Here is an 8,096-nt window from a genome sequence, read left to right on the forward strand (position 1 = left end):
TTGTATCCCCCCCTGTACAGTCTCCTCTCCCCGGGGTGTAATGGCTGATAACAGAGAGTAATAGATTGTATCCCCCTGTACAGTCTCCTCTCCTTGGGATGTAATGGCTGATAACAGAGAGTAATAGATTGTATCCCCCCTGTACAGTCTCCTCTCCCCGGGATGTAATGGCTGATAACAGAGAGTAATAGATTGTATCCCCCCTGTACAGTCTCCTCTCCCCGGGGTGTAATGGCTGATAACAGAGAGTAATAGATTGTATCCCCCTGTACAGTCTCCTCTCCCCGGGGTGTAATGGCTGATAACAGAGAGTAATAGATTGTATCCCCCCTGTACAGTCTCCTCTCCCCGGGATGTAATGGCTGATAACAGAGAGTAATAGATTGTATCCCCCCTGTACAGTCTTCTCTCCCCGGGATGTAATGGCTGATAACAGAGAGTAATAGATTGTATCCCCCCCTGTACAGCCTCCTCTCCCCGGGGTGTAATGGCTGATAACAGAGAGTAATAGATTGTATCCCCCCCTGTACAGTCTCCTCTCCCCGGGGTGTAATGGCTGATAACAGAGAGTAATAGATTGTATCCCCCTGTACAGTCTCCTCTCCCCGGGATGTAATGGCTGATAACAGAGAGTAATAGATTGTATCCCCCCTGTACAGTCTCCTCTCCCCGGGGTGTAATGGCTGATAACAGAGAGTAATAGATTGTATCCCCCCTGTACAGTCTCCTCTCCCCGGGGTGTAATGGCTGATAACAGAGAGTAATAGATTGTATCCCCCCTGTACAGTCTCCTCTCCCCGGGATGTAATGGCTGATAACAGAGAGTAATAGATTGTATCCCCCCTGTACAGTCTCCTCTCCCCGGGATGTAATGGCTGATAACAGAGAGTAATAGATTGTATCCCCCCCTGTACAGTCTCCTCTCCCCGGGATGTAATGGCTGATAACAGAGAGTAATAGATTGTATCCCCCCCTGTACAGTCTCCTCTCCCCGGGGTGTAATGGCTGATAACAGAGAGTAATAGATTGTATCCCCCCTGTACAGTCTCCTCTCCCCGGGGTGTAATGGCTGATAACAGAGAGTAATAGATTGTATCCCCCCCTGTACAGTCTCCTCTCCCCGGGGTGTAATGGCTGATAACAGAGAGTAATAGATTGTATCCCCCCTGTACAGTCTCCTCTCCCCGGGGTGTAATGGCTGATAACAGAGAGTAATAGATTGTATCCCCCCTGTACAGTCTCCTCTCCCCGGGGTGTAATGGCTGATAACAGAGAGTAATAGATTGTATCCCCCCTGTACAGTCTCCTCTCCCCGGGGTGTAATGGCTGATAACAGAGAGTAATAGATTGTATCCCCCCCTGTACAGTCTCCTCTCCCCGGGGTGTAATGGCTGATAACAGAGAGTAATAGATTGTATCCCCCCCTGTACAGTCTCCTCTCCCCGGGGTGTAATGGCTGATAACAGAGAGTAATAGATTGTATCCCCCCCTGTACAGTCTCCTCTCCCCGGGGTGTAATGGCTGATAACAGAGAGTAATAGATTGTATCCCCCTGTACAGTCTCCTCCCCCCGGGATGTAATGGCTGATAACAGAGAGTAATAGATTGTATCCCCCCTGTACAGCCTCCTCTCCCCGGGATGTAATGGCTGATAACAGAGAGTAATAGATTGTATCCCCCCTGTACAGTCTCCTCTCCCCGGGATGTAATGGCTGATAACAGAGAGTAATAGATTGTATCCCCCCTGTACAGTCTCCTCTCCCCGGGGTGTAATGGCTGATAACAGAGAGTAATAGATTGTATCCCCCCTGTACAGTCTCCTCTCCCCGGGGTGTAATGGCTGATAACAGAGAGTAATAGATTGTATCCCCCCTGTACAGTCTCCTCTCCCCGGGATGTAATGGCTGATAACAGAGAGTAATAGATTGTATCCCCCCCTGTACAGTCTCCTCTCCCCGGGATGTAATGGCTGATAACAGAGACTAATAGATTGTATCCCCCTGTACAGTCTCCTCTCCCCGGGATGTAATGGCTGATAACAGAGAGTAATAGATTGTATCCCCCCCTGTACAGTCTCCTCTCCCCGGGATGTAATGGCTGATAACAGAGAGTAATAGATTGTATCCCCCCCCTGTACAGTCTCCTCTCCCCGGGATGTAATGGCTGATAACAGAGAGTAATAGATTGTATCCCCCCTGTACAGTCTCCTCTCCCCGGGATGTAATGGCTGATAACAGAGAGTAATAGATTGTATCCCCCCCTGTACAGTCTCCTCTCCCCGGGATGTAATGGCTGATAACAGAGAGTAATAGATTGTATCCCCCCTGTACAGTCTCCTCTCCCCGGGATGTAATGGCTGATAACAGAGAGTAATAGATTGTATCCCCCTGTACAGTCTCCTCTCCCCGGGGTGTAATGGCTGATAACAGAGAGTAATAGATTGTATCCCCCCTGTACAGTCTCCTCTCCCCGGGATGTAATGGCTGATAACAGAGAGTAATAGATTGTATCCCCCCCTGTACAGTCTCCTCTCCCCGGGGTGTAATGGCTGATAACAGAGAGTAATAGATTGTATCCCCCCTGTACAGTCTCCTCTCCCCGGGATGTAATGGCTGATAACAGAGAGTAATAGATTGTATCCTCCCTGTACAGTCTCCTCTCCCCGGGGTGTAATGGCTGATAACAGAGAGTAATAGATTGTATCCCCCCTGTACAGTCTCCTCTCCCCGGGATGTAATGGCTGATAACAGAGAGTAATAGATTGTATCCTCCCTGTACAGTCTCCTCTCCCCGGGATGTAATGGCTGATAACAGAGAGTAATAGATTGTATCCCCCCTGTACAGTCTCCTCTCCCCGGGGTGTAATGGCTGATACCAGAGAGTAATAGATTGTATCCCCCCTGTACGGTCTCCTGGCTGGCCCTCTGGGGGGCGCTGTAGTGTGGGGTCTCCTCTGGCTCGGTGCATTGTGCCTCCACATACCAGAGCGGTGATGCAGCACACAATGGCCTCTCTGTCTGCAGCATCTTCATTCTGTGCTCATCAGCAACGACCCCTGATGCATCCTGGGATAGCGGGGAACAGCAGCGCCCCCTCTGGCGGTGGAGGGATCTGCAGACAGGGAAATTTCAGCAGCGGTGCCATCACTGAGAATACAGCCTGTGCATCACTAGAGAGCATCACTGAGAATACAGCCTATCCATCACTAGAGAGCAGCGGTGCCATCACTGAGAATACAGCCTATCCATCACTAGAGAGCAGCGGTGCCATCACTGAGAATACAGCCTATCCATCACTAGAGAGTAGCGGTGCCATCACTGAGAATACAGCCTATCCATCACTAGAGAGCAGCGGTGCCATCACTGAGAATACAGCCTATCCATCACTAGAGAGCAGCGGTGCCATCACTGAGAATACAGCCTATCCATCACTAGAGAGCAGCGGTGCCATCACTGAGAATACAGCCTATCCATCACTAGAGAGCAGCGGTGCCATCACTGAGAATACAGCCTATCCATCACTAGAGAGCAGCGGTGTCATCACTGAGAATACAGCCTATCCATCACTAGAGAGCAGCGGTGCCATCACTGAGAATACAGCCTATCCATCACTAGAGAGCAGCGGTGCCATCACTGAGAATACAGCCTATCCATTACTAGAGAGCAGCGGTGCCATCACTGAGAATACAGCCTATCCATCACTAGAGAGCAGCGGCGCCATCACTGAGAATACAGCCTATCCATCACTAGAGAGCAGCGGCGCCATCACTGAGAATACAGCCTATCCATCACTAGAGAGCAGCGGTGCCATCACTGAGAATACAGCCTATCCATCACTAGAGAGCAGCGGTGCCATCACTGAGAATACAGCCTATCCATCACTAGAGAGCAGCGGTGCCATCACTGAGAATACAGCCTATCCATCACTAGAGAGCAGCGGTGCCATCACTGAGAATACAGCCTATCCATCACTAGAGAGCATCACTGAGAATACAGCCTATCCATCACTAGAGAGCAGCGGTGTCATCACTGAGAATACAGCCTATCCATCACTAGAGAGCAGCGGTGCCATCACTGAGAATACAGCCTATCCATCACTAGAGAGCATCACTGAGAATACAGCCTATCCATCACTAGAGAGCAGCGGCGCCATCACTGAGAATACAGCCTATCCATCACTAGAGATCAGCGGTGCCATCACTGAGAATACAGCCTATCCATCACTAGAGAGCAGCGGTGCCATCACTGAGAATACAGCCTATCCATCACTAGAGAGCAGCGGTGACATCACTGAGAATACAGCCTATCCATCACTAGAGAGCAGCGGTGCCATCACTGAGAATACAGCCTATCCATCACTAGAGAGCAGCGGTGTCATCACTGAGAATACAGCCTATCCATCACTAGAGAGCAGCGGTGCCATCACTGAGAATACAGCCTATCCATCACTAGAGAGCAGCGGTGCCATCACTGAGAATACAGCCTATCCATCACTAGAGAGCAGCGGTGCCATCACTGAGAATACAGCCTATCCATCACTAGAGAGCAGCGGTGCCATCACTGAGAATACAGCCTATCCATCACTAGAGAGCAGCGGTGCCATCACTGAGAATACAGCCTATCCATCACTAGAGAGCAGCGGTGTCATCACTGAGAATACAGCCTATCCATCACTAGAGAGCAGCGGCGCCATCACTGAGAATACAGCCTATCCATCACTAGAGATCAGCGGTGTCATCACTGAGAATACAGCCTATCCATCACTAGAGAGCAGCGGTGTCATCACTGAGAATACAGCCTATCCATCACTAGAGAGCAGCGGTGCCATCACTGAGAATACAGCCTATCCATCACTAGAGAGCAGCGGTGCCATCACTGAGAATACAGCCTATCCATCACTAGAGAGCAGCGGCGCCATCACTGAGAATACAGCCTATCCATCACTAGAGAGCAGCGGTGACATCACTGAGAATACAGCCTATCCATCACTAGAGAGCAGCGGTGACATCACTGAGAATACAGCATATCCATCACTAGAGAGCAGCGGTGTCATCACTGAGAATACAGCCTATCCATCACTAGAGAGCATCACTGAGAATACAGCCTATCCATCACTAGAGAGCAGCGGTGCCATCACTGAGAATACAGCCTATCCATCACTAGAGAGCAGCGGTGCCATCACTGAGAATACAGCCTATCCATCACTAGAGAGCAGCGGTGACATCACTGAGAATACAGCCTATCCATCACTAGAGAGCAGCGGCGCCATCACTGAGAATACAGCCTATCCATCACTAGAGAGCAGCGGTGTCATCACTGAGAATACAGCCTATCCATCACTAGAGAGCAGCGGTGCCATCACTGAGAATACAGCCTATCCATCACTAGAGAGCAGCGGTGCCATCACTGAGAATACAGCCTATCCATCACTAGAGAGCAGCGGTGCCATCACTGAGAATACAGCCTATCCATCACTAGAGAGCAGCGGCGCCATCACTGAGAATACAGCCTATCCATCACTAGAGAGCAGCGGTGACATCACTGAGAATACAGCCTATCCATCACTAGAGAGCAGCGGTGTCATCACTGAGAATACAGCCTATCCATCACTAGAGAGCAGCAGTGCCATCACTGAGAATACAGCCTATCCATCACTAGAGAGCAGCGGTGTCATCACTGAGAATACAGCCTATCCATCACTAGAGAGCAGCGGTGCCATCACTGAGAATACAGCCTATCCATCACTAGAGAGCAGCGGTGCCATCACTGAGAATACAGCCTATCCATCACTAGAGAGCAGCGGTGACATCACTGAGAATACAGCCTATCCATCACTAGAGAGCAGCGGTGTCATCACTGAGAATACAGCCTATCCATCACTAGAGAGCAGCGGTGCCATCACTGAGAATACAGCCTATCCATCACTAGAGAGCAGCGGCGCCATCACTGAGAATACAGCCTATCCATCACTAGAGAGCAGCGGCGCCATCACTGAGAATACAGCCTATCCATCACTAGAGAGCAGCGGCGCCATCACTGAGAATACAGCCTATCCATCACTAGAGAGCAGCGGTGCCATCACTGAGAATACAGCCTATCCATCACTAGAGAGCAGCGGCGCCATCACTGAGAATACAGCCTATCCATCACTAGAGAGCAGCGGTGCCATCACTGAGAATACAGCCTATCCATCACTAGAGAGCAGCGGTGCCATCACTGAGAATACAGCCTATCCATCACTAGAGAGCATCACTGAGAATACAGCCTATCCATCACTAGAGAGCAGCGGTGCCATCACTGAGAATACAGCCTATCCATCACTAGAGAGCAGCGGTGCCATCACTGAGAATACAGCCTATCCATCACTAGAGAGCAGCAGTGCCATCACTGAGAATACAGTTTATCCATCACTAGAGAGCAGCGGTGTCATCACTGAGAATACAGCCTATCCCTCACTAGAGAGCAGCGGTGCCATCACTGAGAATACAGCCTATCCATCACTAGAGAGCAGCGGTGTCATCACTGAGAATACAGCCTATCCATCACTAGAGAGCAGCGGCACCATCACTGAGAATACAGCCTATCTATCACTGGAGAGCAGCGGTGCCATCACTGAGAATACAGCGGAGCCATCACTGAGAATACAGCCTATCCATCACTAGAGAGCAGCGGCGCCATCACTGAGAATACAGCCTATCCATCACTAGAGAGCAGCGGTGCCATCACTGAGAATACAGCCTATCCATCACTAGAGAGCAGCGGTGCCATCACTGAGAATACAGCTTATCCATCACTAGAGAGCAGCGGTGCCATCACTGAGAATACAGCCTCTCCATCACTAGAGAGCAGCGGTGTCATCACTGAGAATACAGCCTATCCATCACTAGAGAGCAGCGGTGATATCACTGAGAATACAGCCTATCCATCACTAGAGAGCAGCGGTGCCATCACTGAGAATACAGCCTATCCATCACTAGAGAGCAGCGGTGCCATCACTGAGAATACAGCCTATCCATCACTAGAGAGCAGCGGTGCCATCACTGAGAATACAGCCTATCCATCACTAGAGAGCAGCGGTGCCATCACTGAGAATACAGCCTATCCATCACTAGAGAGCAGCGGTGCCATCACTGAGAATACAGCCTATCCATCACTAGAGAGCAGCGGTGCCATCACTGAGAATACAGCCTATCCATCACTAGAGAGCAGCGGCGCCATCACTGAGAATACAGCCTATCCATCACTAGAGAGCAGCGGTGATATCACTGAGAATACAGCCTATCCATCACTAGAGAGCAGCGGTGCCATCACTGAGAATACAGCCTATCCATCACTAGAGAGCAGCGGTGCCATCACTGAGAATACAGCCTATCCATCACTAGAGAGCAGCGGCGCCATCACTGAGAATACAGCCTATCCATCACTAGAGAGCAGCGGAGCCATCACTGAGAATACAGCCTATCCATCACTAGAGAGCAGCGGTGCCATCACTGAGAGTACAGCCTATCCATCACTAGAGAGCAGCGGTGCCATCACTGAGAATACAGCCTATCCACCACTAGAGAGCAGCGGTGCCATCACTGAGAATACAGCCTATCCATCACTAGAGAGCAGCGGTGCCATCACTGAGAATACAGCCTATCCATCACTAGAGAGCAGCGGTGCCATCACTGAGAATACAGCCTATCCATCACTAGAGAGCAGCGGTGCCATCACTGAGAATACAGCCTATCCATCACTAGAGAGCAGCGGTGCCATCACTGAGAATACAGCCTATCCATCACTAGAGAGCAGCGGTGCCATCACTGAGAATACAGCCTATCCATCACTAGAGAGCAGCGGTGCCATCACTGAGAATACAGCCTATCCATCACTAGAGAGCAGCGGTGCCATCACTGAGAATACAGCCTATCCATCACTAGAGAGCAGCGGTGCCATCACTGAGAATACAGCCTATCCATCACTAGAGAGCAGCGGTGCCATCACTGAGAATACAGCCTATCCATCACTAGAGAGCAGCGCCATCACTGAGAATACAGCCTATCCATCACTAGAGAGCAGCGGTGTCATCACTGAGAATACAGCCTATCCATCACT

This window comes from Engystomops pustulosus, chromosome 7 (assembly GCF_040894005.1).
Source record: "Engystomops pustulosus chromosome 7, aEngPut4.maternal, whole genome shotgun sequence".
In the NCBI taxonomy this organism is placed as follows: domain Eukaryota; kingdom Metazoa; phylum Chordata; class Amphibia; order Anura; family Leptodactylidae; genus Engystomops; species Engystomops pustulosus.